General features: G+C 41.4%; 1 protein-coding gene across 4 annotated transcripts in view; it reads left to right on the plus strand.

Annotated features, from left to right (window-relative positions):
• The first annotated feature begins 4,809 nt into the window (after positions 1 to 4,809).
• LOC106565474 (leucine-rich repeat neuronal protein 1-like) overlaps positions 4,810 to 14,461 on the plus strand; it is a 42,641-nt gene continuing 32,989 nt past the window's right edge. For 2 of the 4 annotated variants that reach the window (XM_014132690.2, XM_014132691.2), the window contains exons 1-2: positions 4,810 to 5,279; positions 12,752 to 12,887. The gene's annotated coding sequence lies outside the window, so the exon portion shown is untranslated. The remainder of the gene's footprint in view (positions 5,280 to 12,751; positions 12,888 to 14,461) is intronic. The other 2 variants (XM_014132689.2, XM_014132692.2) reach the window with 1 other exon arrangement.

Here is a 14,461-nt window from a genome sequence, read left to right on the forward strand (position 1 = left end):
TCCGATTTCAAAAAGGCTTTACAGTGAAAGCAAAACATTAGATTATGTCAGCAGAGTACCAAGCCAGAAATAATCAGACACCCATTTTTCAAGCTAGCATATAATGTCACAAAAACCCAGAAGACAGCTAAATGCAGCACTAACCTTTGATGATCTTCATATGATGACACACCTAGGACATTATGTTATACAATACATGCATGTTTTGTTCAATCAAGTTCATATTTATATCAAAAACAGCTTTTACATTAGCATGTGACGTTCAGAACTAGCATACCCCCGCAAACTTCCGGAGGAATTTGCTAAGAATTTACTAAATTACTCATGATAAACGTTCACAAAAAGCATAACAATTATTTTAAGAATTATAGATACAGAACTCCTCTATGCACTCGATATGTCCGATTTTAAAATAGCTTTTTGGTGAAAGCACATTTTGCAATATTCTAAGTACATAGCCCAGGCATCACGGGCTAGCTATTTAGACACCCGGCAGGTTTAGCCTTCACCAAAATCAGATTTACTATTATAAAAGTTTGATTACCTTTTGTTGTCTTCGTCAGAATGCACTCCCAGGACTGCTACTTCAATAACAAATGTTGGTTTGGTCCAAAATAATCCATCGTTATATCCAAATTGCGGCGTTTTGTTCGTGCGTTCCAGACACTATCTGAAAGGGTAAATAAGGGTCGTGCGCATGGCGCAATTCGTGACAAAAAAATCTAAATATTCCATTACCGTACTTCGAAGCATGTCAACCGCTGTTTAAAATCCATTTTTATGCCATTTTTCTCGTAAAAAAGCGATAATATTCCGACCGGGAATGTCCATTTAGCTAAACAGAGGAAAGTAAACAAAGCTTTCGGTCGACGCGGGCACGAGCCTGAGTCTCACAGTACTGTAACCAGCCACTACCCAAACGCGCTACTTTGTTTCAGCCAGAGCCTGCAAAGCCACGATTCAGCTTTTTACCGCCTTCTGAGACCCTATGGCAGCCGTAGGAAGTGTCACGGGACAGCTAAGATCCTCACTCTTCAATAAACAGAGACAAGAAGAACGACACCTTGTCAGACAGGCCACTTCCTGAATGAAACCTTCTCAGATTTTGGCCTGCCATATGAGTTCTGTTATACTCACAGACACCATTCAAACAGTTTTAGAAACTTTAGGGTGTTTTCTATCCATATGTAATAAGTATATGCATATTCTAGTTACTGGGTAGGAGTGGTAACCAGATTAAATCGGGTATGTTTTTTATCCGGCCGTGAAAATACTGCCCCCTAGCCATAACAGGTTAACCCGTTAGGGCTAGGGGGCAGTATTTACACGGCCGGATAAAAAACGTACCCAATTTAATCTGGTTATTACTACTGCCCAGAAACTAGAATATGCATATAATTATTGGCTTTGGATAGAAAACACCCTAAAGTTTCTAAAACTGTTTGAATGGTGTCTGTGAGTATAACAGAACTCATATGGCAGGCAAAAACCTGAGAAGATTCTGTACAGGAAGTGCCCTCTCTGACCATTCCTTGGGCTTCTTGACTCTTTTTATTGAAAACTTAGGATCTTTGCTGTAACGTGACACTTCCTACGGCTCCCATAGGCTCTCAGAACCCTGGAAAAAGCTGAATGATGTCGAGGCAGCCCCTGGCTGAAAAACATTAGCGCCTTTGGTAAGTGGTCTATCAGAGGACAATGAGACTGAGGCGCGTGTACGAGGCGACCCCATGTTTTTATTTTCTCTCTCTTTGTACTAAAACACAGATTCCCGGTCGGAATATTATCGCTTTTTTACGAGAAAAATGGCATAAAAATTGATTTTAAACAGCGGTTTCCATGCTTCGAAGTACGGTAATGGAATATTTAGAATATTTTTGTCACGAAACGCGTCGGGCGCGTCACCCTTCTTTACCCTTTCGGATAGTGTCTTGAACGCACGAACAAAACGCCGCTATTTGGATATAACTATGGATTATTTTGAACCAAACCAACATTTGTTATTGAAGTAGAAGTCCTGGGAGTGCATTCTGACGAAGAACAGCAAAGGTAATAACATTTTTCTTATAGTAAATCTGACTTTGGTGAGGGCTAAACTTGGTGGGTGTCTAAATAGCTAGCCCTGTGATGCCGGGCTATCTACTTAGAATATTGCAAAATGTGCTTTCACCGAAAAGCTATTTTAAAAATCGGACATAGTGAGTGCATAGAGGAGTTCTGTATCTATAATTCTTAAAATAATTGTTATGTTTTTTGTGAACGTTTATCGTGAGTAATTTAGTAAATTCACCGGAAGTATGCTAGTTCTGAACGTCACATGCTAATGTAAAAATCTTGTTTTTGATATAAATATGAACTTGATTGAACAAAACATGCATGTATTGTATAAGATAATGTCCTAAGATTGTCATCTGATGAAGATCATCAAAGGTTAGTGCTGCATTTAGCTGTGGTTTGGGTTTATGTGACATTATATGCTAGCTTGAAAAATGGGTGTCTGATTATTTCTGGCTGGGTACTCTGCTGACATAATCTAATGTTTTGCTTTCGTTGTAAAGCCTTTTTGAAATCGGACAGTGTGGTTAGATTAACGAGAGTCTTGTCTTTAAAATGGTGTAAAATAGTCATATGTTTGAGAAATTGAAGTAATAGCATTTCTAAGGTATTTGAATAACGCGCCACGGGATTCCACTGGCTGTTACGTAGGTGGGACGAAATCCCACTGGCCCTAGAGAGGTTAACACGTTTTTGGTTACTACATGATTCCATATGTGTTATTTCATAGATTTGATGTCTTCACTATTATTCTACAATGTAGAAAATAGTCAAAATAAAGAAAAACCCTTGAATGAGTAGGTGTTCTAAAACTTTTGACCGGTAGTGTATATAAAACACATTTGATTTTGTGCATATTTTTTTAAATTATAATACATTTTTTATAGACCATCAAAAGGGTCGAAACCAAAAACATCTGGGTCTGAAGCCTTGAAAGTTCAGGCCTAATGACGCCACTGTGTCTTTTCATTATAGGATATAGATACTTGTGGATTCTAGCTGCACCTATCAAAGCAGTGGAGCCAAGGGTGTAGTGAAGCAAAACTTTAGTGGTCAAAACCATTCATCTTGGGGTGACTGGGGAAGTGGGGTTTGCAAAATTCAATCATATCACGCATTTATACCAATTATAAAATAGTCAGGTATACTGTATATATTTTTTATACAGACTAGCTCAACAATAAGTGAAAAACACGTTTGGACCCCCTATTTGTATTTACTCCATTGCTCAGGCGGCCAAGTGGACACAAGGCTGTTTGGTTCAGCTCAGTTGTGAAGAGGAAGAACATTGCAGCTGTTTCTGATTAAAAAACAACGCCATGTAGGTGGGTGGTAACTGGTAACAATCAAATAAAACCTAGCCCTGAAATGAAACTTTGGCTGAAAAGAATTTGCACATCATCTCATAGGAAAAGACATGGCATTGACACGGATTTCCACGAATGTCCCACTTCAGATTTCTCTCTTCAAGACCAAATACATAATACTTTGACTAAAACGATGACCTATTGACGTACATCGTTATACAACATGATGGGTAAGCTCTGGCCATTGTCTTTCAGCTCATAAAATTGGATTTCTGCTGGTGTGGGCGCTTAAATAGGGATGTGAAAACCACCGCTCTTGCTCTTCCTTTCTGAAGTTGTCTCGTATGGATCCGTTTGTTGATCATACATTGAAGTGCAATATTGATTCAAATAATTAATTGTTACTTTTATTTCTTACTTTTTTTAGGTATTTTCTTAACTGCATTATTGGTTAAGGGCTTGTAAGTAAGCACATCACTATAAGGTCTACACCTGTTGTATTTGGCGCATGTGACAAATAACATTTGATTTGACGATGATGTTCAATGTGAATAAAAGTTAGTATGAGGGCTCAAGACATTGAATCAATGACCGGAAAAAGTGTGACAATCGCTGAAATGGTCTATTATCAGATTTATGTTCTCACACATGTCAGGAAGTTCTGACTTCATGTGATTTCTCCACCGAAGTCTGTGACCCTTTACCACTCAACAGTGCAACATGCCAGTACAATATCAACAGACAGAAGAAAAGCTGCACTCATCCTATCATGTCTGTCTCAAGCACAAGAATGATCCCACTTGTGCCTTGCAAGGTCCTTCAGTCTCAATGCATCAGCTCAGGTGGAAGCAGGCAGCTTTAAGAGATGAAACAGAATGTGATGAAGCACTGTCACTTCAAAGCTATCCTAGGAGAAGAAGGAAGGAAGCAGAAAGAGAGATTATGTTCTCTCCACCTGTCAACATTCTCTCCTCTGAACTGCACATAAATGTAATTTTACTGTGTTTGGCACACGGGTGCATGTTCTCTATATTGTGTGCTGGTAAGGTTATATATCATAGCTGTGTAGGGATATTTTAGTCACAGATTACCAAAACATCACACATCCAGACAATTTGACATCAAAATATTGCCACACCCTAGATTTACTGTACACCACCTCAACATAACTCAAATCCAGTAGCCCGATACAGAGCCTCATGCCACCAAACCTTTTCCAAGGTCATTATGTAGATTCATTGTAGGCTAGGTTTTGGATTCATGCGAGATTAGTTCCTTTTAGAGGTCATTGACTCACTTCACCTTACATTGGACACTTTCTGACAAACACTGTAACTTCTAAACAATGAGTGTCAGAAATGTCCATTCGACACTCAGTAAACCCTTTTATCCCTTGCCACGCCAACCTCACCCTTGCTTCGTAGTTTCCCCCAGCGAGTTTCTTTTGTTCCCATCAGAGCAGAACTCGAGCAGATGGTGAGGTCGTCTAGTTGGGCACCAGGCAGTGATGACATACACTGCCGCACGACCAATCTCGCGTTTGAAATCAGTTGACAGGACTCGCTGCTCTGGTCAGCGCCAGGTGCTCTCTGCATGTTTACTTGGAGGAGGGTACGAGCTCAGAGAAGCGCGAGCTCAAGGCAAGCGCTGTGCCCGGGTTACCAGTGGCGATGATAAAGCTATTCAGTCAGCCGCGGGCGAAGCACAGAGGACAGAAGAACGGCTGCTGAAGAAATCAAAACTAATCCTCTGTGAAGAGACGTCGCTTTTTGCTAAGTTAAATATTGTATTATTTATTTTTCATAGATATAGTAATATTATCTTTCAAGACTGAGCGCTCAAATTGCCTGTTTTGCCTGGAGCAGCTAAGTGTGTGTACAGGGGGAGAGGCATTCTTGTGGTTGATAAAATGCTAAGGTGAGACCAATGGCTCATTTTCATATGTAGGACCTATGCTACAATTTACATATCTGGTTAACCATTGTGAAATAAGTCAATTAATGAGAATCGCATGCTTAGCTTTTGAATATTATTCACAGATATAAAATCATGAATTTAATTGGAAACGGTGATTTACGGAATAGTTAGGCATGGTCTGAATATTTTATTTCTGAAATTATCTGCGCCTTGCCAAAGGATTCAAACAAATATGCCTCCTATATTCACTGCACTCCTCACTTATTGAAGTGAATGCGACTGTCACTGAGGAGAGGAAAGATGTTGCATTATTCTTTCTAATGTGGTGGTGACAGCACAATTGGCATATCGTCCAAATAAAATATGTAGGCTATGGTCTTATATGTAGGCTAAGCTCTTTGTTTATTTTGGTATATGGAACCCTTGCTGTTGATATTAATATTGTAGAAGCTGGCTGAATCTCACATCAAATGGTAGGGCTAGCTTCAGCATCAGTGCACCCATTGGATTTGCAAGGGCACTGTGATCCGCATTCAGTAGCCCACATGTGGCAAATAATATGGAGGATGTAGTCTGATATGTATGTGCATATAATTAATTCATTACTATCAATTGAGAATGCGAATTCATGTCGATTTTGTCTGAGGGATGACACACTGACACAGGAAATTGCACAGTGTTACCTAGCGTTGATTTTTCAGTGTCACATTTCTAGTGTTGATTCAGGTGTTAAATTAACTCAGTAAGTGTTAAATTAACAGTCATTGATGTAAATGAACCCCAGTGTTGGTGTTAATAACCAGTGTTAAACCAAAACCACACCAATCGTTATAAAATTTCCCAGCATGCTCTATTGCAGGTAGATTTTTAAATTGTTTGTTTCAATATGTATGTTTTTGATTAATTAAATTCATGTTATGCTACTCAAATATACATAACATATTTTTTTCAAAACTAATAATCTGTTATTTGCACTTATTGCACCCGTATCTGAAAGGGTTGTTCCAGTTTATAGCTTTAGGTAGTCTCATATCTTAGTCTTCCCAACCCTAGCAGTCATTCTGAATGCAGGTTGAAGGTGAATAAAAATTCCAAATGTTGGATACCCCCACTCTGGCTGAATTCCAATACGTATTACACATCACTTTGCAAGCCAGCGTAATGTGACTTGCAGGCCTGATTTTGCCTGTAAACCATGAGTTTCAGACCACTGTATTAGGGTAAAACTAAGCCCTTAAAATAAGGCTTTATGACAGGGTTCACCAACTGTTATCCTGCAGACCGAATTTGGCCCGCAAGTGGTTTTACTTTGCCCTCCCCCCAGTAAAAAAAAAAAGGTCCACTGTCGCACAATAGCTGCAACAACAGACCCAATGAGGAATCAATTTACAAAGGTGAATTATGTAATTTTAATGGACAAAAAAATTGATTTTCTTTCAAAAACAAGGACATTTCTAAGTGACCCCCCCAAAAAAATATATACACTTCCGTTCAAAAGTTTGGGGTCACTTAGAAAAGTCCTTGTTGTGCATGATCTGAGAAATGAAGGCTATTCCATGCGAGAAATTGGCAAGAAACTGAAGATCTCGTACAACACTGTGTACTACTCCCTTCACAGAACAGCGCAAACTGGCCCTAACCAGAGTAGATAGAGGAGGGGGAGGCCCCAGTGCACAACTGAGCAAGAGGACAAGTACATTAGAGTGTCTAGTTTGAGAAACAGATGCCTCACAAGTCCTCAACTGGCAGCTTCATTAAATAGTACCCGCAAAACAGCAGTCTCAACGTTAACAGTGAAGAGGCGACTCCGGGATGCTGGCCTTCTAGGCAGAGTTGCAAAGAAAAAGCCATATCTCAGACTGGCCAATAAAAAGAAAAGATTAAGATGGGCAAAAGAACACAGATACTGGACAGAGTAAGATTGGAATAAAGTGTTATGGACAGACACATCTAAGTTTGAGGTGTTTGGATCAGAAGAACATTCGTGAAATGCAGAAGAAATGAAAAGATGCTGGAGGAGTGCTTGGCGCCATCTGTCAAGCATGGTGGAGGCAATGTGATGATCTGGGGGTGCTTTGGTGGTGGTAAAGTGAGAGATTTGTACAGGGTAAAAGGGATCTTGAAGAAGAAAGGCTATCACTCCATTTTGCAACGCCATGCCATACACTGTGGACAACGCTTAATTGGAGCCAATTTACTCCTACAACAGGACAATGACCCAAAGCACAGCTCCAAACTATGCAAGAACAGCTGGTATTCTGTCTATATTGGAGTGGCCAGCAGAGTCACCGGATCTCAACCCTATTGAGCTGTTGTGGGAGCAGCTTGACCGGATGGTACGTAAGAAGTGCCCATCAAGCCAATCTAACTTGTGGGAGGTGCTTCAGGAAGCATGCGGTGAAATCTCTTCAGATTGCCTCAACAAATTGACAACTAAGATGCCAAAGGTCTGCAAGACTGTAATTGCAAATTATTTGTAATTATGTTCCAGCCCCCAACCATCCGTGGTTGAATCTAGTTGATGATCCCTGCCTTATGAAATATGTATTGTGTTACAAATAATTTAACTTTAAAGATAACATATTAACTTGGATCTCAGTTGGTGAAGGCTACTGGACTGAGAATGGCTGAATGCAACAACCTCTGTCACTAACAAATACAGTCATGGGTGGTAACTCTAAAATTCACAAGAAAGGCACTGGGAAATATGCGAATAAGACTTTACACTAAGCAGTGTGTTAATTTAACACTGAAAAGTGTGGACCTGTATAGACACTGAACCAGTGTTAAATGTAACACTCTCAGTGTTGATTTAACACTGTGGACAAACGTGCACTCACTGTAAAATAACCCACTATAAACCGCTTTGTAAACAAGAGCAGAAAAAAATTCTAAACAAATAATCTGTCAGAATGTCGCCTATATTATTGCCACACACACAACACGGTCACAGGGAAAGCAGCTGAAACAGCTGACTGGCAGCTAAGGTCTCTTATGCTCTATCACATTAATTTGCATACAAAAGTGTGAGGATCCTGGCAGATGTCTCGACTGCTCTGTGGAGAAATTCGACAAGAAGTCTTCGGAGGAAAAGAAAAAGACAATGGGTTGCTCAAGATAAATTGGGGGCAGAGCTGGTAGGGGCGGTGACAAAAAAAATTGGGTCACCTTTGTAAATTGATTCCTCATCCTCATCGGGTCTGTTGTTGCAGCTATTGCGGGACAGTGGCACCTGTTACTACTCTCTCTGAAGCTGAAGCCACAGAGCTAAAGTTGCTTTGAGTGACTCAGGGCCACATTCAATCAAACCTTCACAAGTCAAGTCTTGGTAGTGTTGAGGATTGGATTGAAAGCTGGATCATACTTGGTTTGATGAACAGTCCTACAGTTACAGAGGCAATCAACATAAAAGTTAAGCAGGGTTTCGTTTTTCAGTTTCACATGCTGACCAGACCGGACACGTCGCATGTTATTCAATTATTGCACCCACACTGTTCACGCGCGCCAACGAGCTTCTGCGTTGCCAAGGGCTAAAATAGAAGTCATTCCTATTTCTGACGCAGATCGCGCTGCAAGTCCTACCTCTCCCATCTCCTCATTGGTTTATAGAAGCAAGTACCCACGTGCCATCTCCTCATTGGTTATACCCATGTGGGTGATTGAAAGACAAACTGTTGCCGCGTGTCGTGGTAATACTATGAAAGTGTAGATGCCAATCACCATATAAGTCCAAAGATGAAAAAACCTGGGAGGAGGAGAGATGACTAGAAACGATTTGGTTGACCGTTTTATGTGTGGTTAATTGTCGGAGTAGAGGACCTTGTGCATTTCAGGTAAAATAACAACTCAATGTTTATATCCCAGGATAAATTAGCTAGCAACAGAAACCTAGCTAAATAGGACAAATTAGCTAGCAAGTGCAAGCTAACTAGCTAAATTGCCATACATGTTTAATACTTTTCGACCTGTCCCCAAATTAATGTCATTGGTTCAGAGTTTGTTTTGATATTTTAACCTGTGTGTCGTGATCGCGTGTGGTGTAGCCAGTTTGGGTTCCTTGTAAGGCTTTTGTTTTCAAGGAATTGCAGTTTCTGTCATTTTTATTCAATTGAGCCTGATTTGGCAATGTGCGAAATTCATTGGCCAAGGCTCAGTTGATTTAAATTATCCTGTTATTCACTACTGTCCTCGTTGGGCTTGCCAACTGAACCAGGGCTTTGTCTTGGGAAAACTTTGAATGCTGACGTATATGGATGTACTCTAGCCAGAGTGGTGAGGAGGGGGGAAGAAGCTATTAGGTATAACCCGCTTTAGGAAGAAGGCCTGGCACAGGCAGTGAGTATGCCGTGCCCTCCCCCACCCACACGCGCAAAGCAGTATTCTCCGCCAGCAGTTCAGGAGTCGTGAGAACCAGCCAACTCAAAGACGTGTTTAACACAGCATGTGTGTGTGTGCACTCGCATGTGTGCATGTGTTCACAACACAAGTCGTTGAGACCCATTGAGAAAGCCTGTGACTGACTCTGCACTGTGGGCTCTAGTTTTGGGGTTTAGTGACTGTGGGGTGTTTGAGGGGGGGTAGCTGGGGATCGACCCTCTCCCATTGTGACTGCAAGTTGAGGGGTGAGGGAAATATGTCACGCCATTGTGAGGTTTTTGTAAAGATGTTTCTGTCTGAGGCAGCTGTTTATCAAACTCTACCCATCTAATGTCTGGGTAGGGAATGAATTAATGGGCATTATTCTGAGAGACAAGCAGCTGCTATGACTCAAATCTCAGAGAGAGAGAATGGGCATTCAGAGATGCTGACTGCTTGGTTTTGCTCTCATACCACTGTATGTGGATTGGTAATGGATCCTAGCATCTCTGTACTATATTTCTGGTTACAAAGAGCACTTACTGTTATTGGGGTACTCAGAATCAGAATATGGACTGAGAAGTTATGATTGGACTAGTATTCTTACATAGGTATTCCTCTTGTCCAGATGGGTTAGGGCAGTGTGCAGTGTGTTGGCGATTGCGTCGTCTGTGGACCTATTGGGGCGGTAAGCAAATTGGAGTGGTTCTAGGGTGTCAGGTAGGGTGGAGGTGATATGGTCCTTGACTAGTCTCTCAAAGCACTTCATGATGACGGAAGTGAGTGCTACAGGGCTGTAGTCATTTAGCTCAGTTACCTTAGCTTTCTTGGGAACAGGAACAATGGTGGCCCTCTTGAAGCATGTGGGGACAGCAGACTGGGATAAGGATTGATTGAATATGTCTGTAAACATACCAGCCAGCTGGTCTGCGCTTGCTCTGAGGACGCGGCCGGGGATGCCGTCTGGGCCTGCAGCCTTGCGAGGGTTAACACGTTTAAATGTTTTACTCACGTTGGCTACAGTGAAGGAGAGCCCGCAGGTTTTGGTAGCGAGCCGTGTCAGTGGCACTGTATTGTCCTCAAAGCGAGCAAAAAAGTTGTTTAGTCTGTCTGGGAGCAAGGCATCGTGATCCGCGACGGGGCTGGTTTTTCTTTTGTAGTCCGTGATTGACTGTAGACCCTGCCTCATACCTCTCGTGTCTGAGCCGTTGAATTGCGACTCCACTTTGTCTCTGTACTGACGCTTAGCTTGTTTGATTGCCTTGCGGAGGGAATAGCTACACTGTTTGTATTCGGTCATGTTACTTAGTAGAATTTTATTGTGTAATCTACATGCCTGACTGTGCTGTGGTGATATATTTAGGCTTTGTCCCACATGGGAATACTTTGAGATATTGGACTTGCGTCTCTCTATTGGTGCAATGTTGAAGGACTTTGCCAAAGTCAGCATGATTGATCCATGCTCAGAGGACATATTGGCTTTTCTTTGCCGTTGCAGATAGAATGAGAAAAAATAGGAGAGAGACAGAATATATATATATAGATATTGTGATATCTCTCTCTCATATATAATATATATATATATATACATAGAGAGAGAGAGAGAGAGAGAGAGAGAGAGAGAGAGAGAGAGATTGTGTGAGAGAGAGAAATTGTTACTGTCAGCACCATCTCTGTTCCATAGGGAATTAGGCATTTGTGAAACGCCCATGTTGGATCTGAATAGCTTCAGTTACTGAAACATACAAGACTGCCTCACATTAGCCTACGCTAACAAAAGTATTCATTAAACCGTGTCACATTAGATGCTATTAGCATAATTATATGTGTTTTATCTGTATCTTGTTAAAAGTGATATCACCATAACAAATCAAATGTTATTTGTCAAATGCTTCATAAACAACAGGTGTGGACTAACAGTGAAATTCTTACTTATGGGCCCTTCCCAACAATACAGAGAGAAAGAAAATAGAGAAATAATAGAAAAATTAAACACGTAATAATAAAAGTAGTAATAGATACACAATGAGTGACGATAACTTGGCTGTATACAAGGGGTGTCAGTACCGAGTCGATGTGTAGGGTTACGAGGTAATTGAGGTAGATATGTACATATAACTAGGAATAAAGTGATAGATAGTAAACAGTAGTAGTAGTGTATGTGAGGAGTCAAAGTTAATGCAAAAAGGGTCAATGCAGTCCGGGTAGCTATTTGGTGAAATATTTAACTAACTATTTTGCAGTCTTATGGCTTAGGGTTAAAAGCTGTTCAGGGTCCTATTGGTTCCAGACTTGGTGCCGTGTGGTAGCAGAGAGAACAGTCTATGACTTGGGTGGCTGGAGTCTTTGACAATTTTTGAGGTACTTCCTCTGACACCGCCTGGTATAGAGGTCCTGGATGGCAGGGAGCTCAGCCCCAGTGATGTACTGGGCTGTACACACTACCCTCTGTAGCACCTTGCAGTCGGATGCCAAGCAGTTACCATACCAAGTGGTGATGCAGCCAGTGAAGATGCTCTCAATGGTGCAGCTGTTGAACTTTTGGAGGATCTGGCAAATGTTTTCATCTCCTGAGGGGGAGGAGGCATTGCCGTGCCCTCTTCACAACTGTGTTGGTGTGTTTGGACCGTGATAGATCCTTAGTGATGTGGACACCGATGAACTTGATGCTCTCAACCCGCTTCACTGCAGCCCTGTCGATGTGAATGGGGCAGTGCTCGGCCCTCCATTTCCTGTTGTCCACGATCAGCTCCTTTGTCTTGCTGACGTTGAGGGAGAGGCTGTTGTCCTGGCATCACACTGCCAGGTCTCTGACCTCCTCCCTATAGGCTGTCTCACCGTTGTTGGTGATCAGGCCTACCACTGTTGTGTCGTTGGCAAACTTAATGATGGTGTTGGAGTCGTGCGTGGCCAGACAGTCATGGATGAACAGGGAGTACAGGAGAGGACTAAGCACGCACCCCTGAGAGGCCACCAATTGCTTAATGGAAGAGCAGAGAAGGATTCCTATTGGCTCAGAAGCAGTAGTGCTCCTCAGAAGGAGAATTGCTCCTCAGTCCCCTCCCCCTCATTCCTCTCTCTGGCTGAACAGACACATTTCCTCCTCCTCTTCTCAGCTCCACACCTCTGCTCTGCCTCCACCAGCTGCACCAAAGCCCTGTGTGATGTGGAGCGGGACGCCTGCATACTAATGGTGCCCGAACAGGGTGCTTCTCAGGCAGACCAATGCAGGAGGAGCAGCGTGCCTCTCAGGTAGGCCAATGCAGCAGGAACAGGGTGCCTCTCACTCAGACTAATGAAAATGCACTTACCCAGGCTACTTGCTTGTAAATATCCCTTGCTATTTGCTGTTGCTTTTTAATATGTGATTTTGTTTGTATGTTTTATGACTGCTGCAAAATGAACCTATGAGCACCTTCAAGTGAAGTTCATAGGAACATGTCAAATTGGGTGTCAAATGAAAGCTAAGAGTGTATATTTTTGAGAATTTAAGGTATATATACATTTTTCAACCATTTCCCAGGAATAAGCAAAGGCTTTGATTTCTGGTCTAACATGGAAAAGGGGTCTTAGACAACATCTAACAGAAAAAGTCTTAAAAGGTATTAGAAATACATCAAAACACAATAATGTTGAATCAAAGACCCATGCCAACTAATATCAACACATATTTTGTTTTGGATTAATTAAGTTTACAACACAATTCCTTTTACCTTGTAGTTCTAATTTCTCTCCCTCATGATGAGGAAGGATAATGAACGTTCACAGAAGCAGCAAGTAAAGGAAGACCCACCAATTAGTTATAGTTTTTTTATATCAAGTTTCTTTATGAATAATTCAAACTCGTAATTCTGTTACCAAATCGGTAACAGAATTACTGAAAAATCGGTAACAGAATTACCGAAAAATCGGTAACGGAATTACTGCAGTTGAATTGGCTACAAAGGGAAATCATAGTAGTCACAAGCCACAGTTGGGTCACCTGCTACTGTCCTCCCTTCCACTGGCATACTGTTACTGTATGTTCAGCTCATAATAGGCTTGGGCAGTATCCAGATTGTCATACCTTCATACCAACCTTGTGCCATACCAGGATATCCGGTCATACCAGCACTGAACACAAGGGGTGCTATTTTCAAACCCCACATAGCCTCTGTAATGTGAAGGTTAGCAATGCTAACAAGTACATGTAAAATCCCATAGAGAATGCATTTGCAAACATTTTATACAGTTTCTGACCGAAACTATTTGCAAGACAGACATCCTAGCTCACAAAGTTATACATGTAACTCAGAAATGCTACTCACAGTTTGCTGCACACACAAAACAAATATTAGACAGCAAGGCTCTTGATCCAGGAGGTGATTCTTTGGTGTTACCAAGCGAAGCTTGATTTTGGAAGAAGCCAACTTCTTAGCTTTCTTAGATATCTAACTAACTACTAAATTAGCAAACCAAATGTACAACTGCAGAGCTTTTAGCACATTTTAGACAGTTAACTTAATAGTTAGAAGATATCGAGCTGGCAAACATTTAGTTGTGAATTCCATACTGCAACTAGATCACCTGGCGTTTGCTGCACAACAGTGAGTGACTCACAAGACTCTGGTCTCTTGTCGTTGTGTGCTTGTAAACAAACTATGCGCCTGTGGACTACCGGTAACAATACTTCATAATACAAAATTATGTGACAGGTGAAATGAAGAACGCAATCTTCTTCATCTCATAACGTATTGCACAAGTTGACTGCAGGTATTTACTTAAAAACTAGCTACAAATATTAACATTTATGAAAACACTTCATATATTATCAACGGTATTGACGA

The sequence above is a fragment of the Salmo salar genome, chromosome ssa12, assembly GCF_905237065.1.
Source record: "Salmo salar chromosome ssa12, Ssal_v3.1, whole genome shotgun sequence".
Classification (NCBI taxonomy): Eukaryota; Metazoa; Chordata; class Actinopteri; order Salmoniformes; family Salmonidae; genus Salmo; species Salmo salar.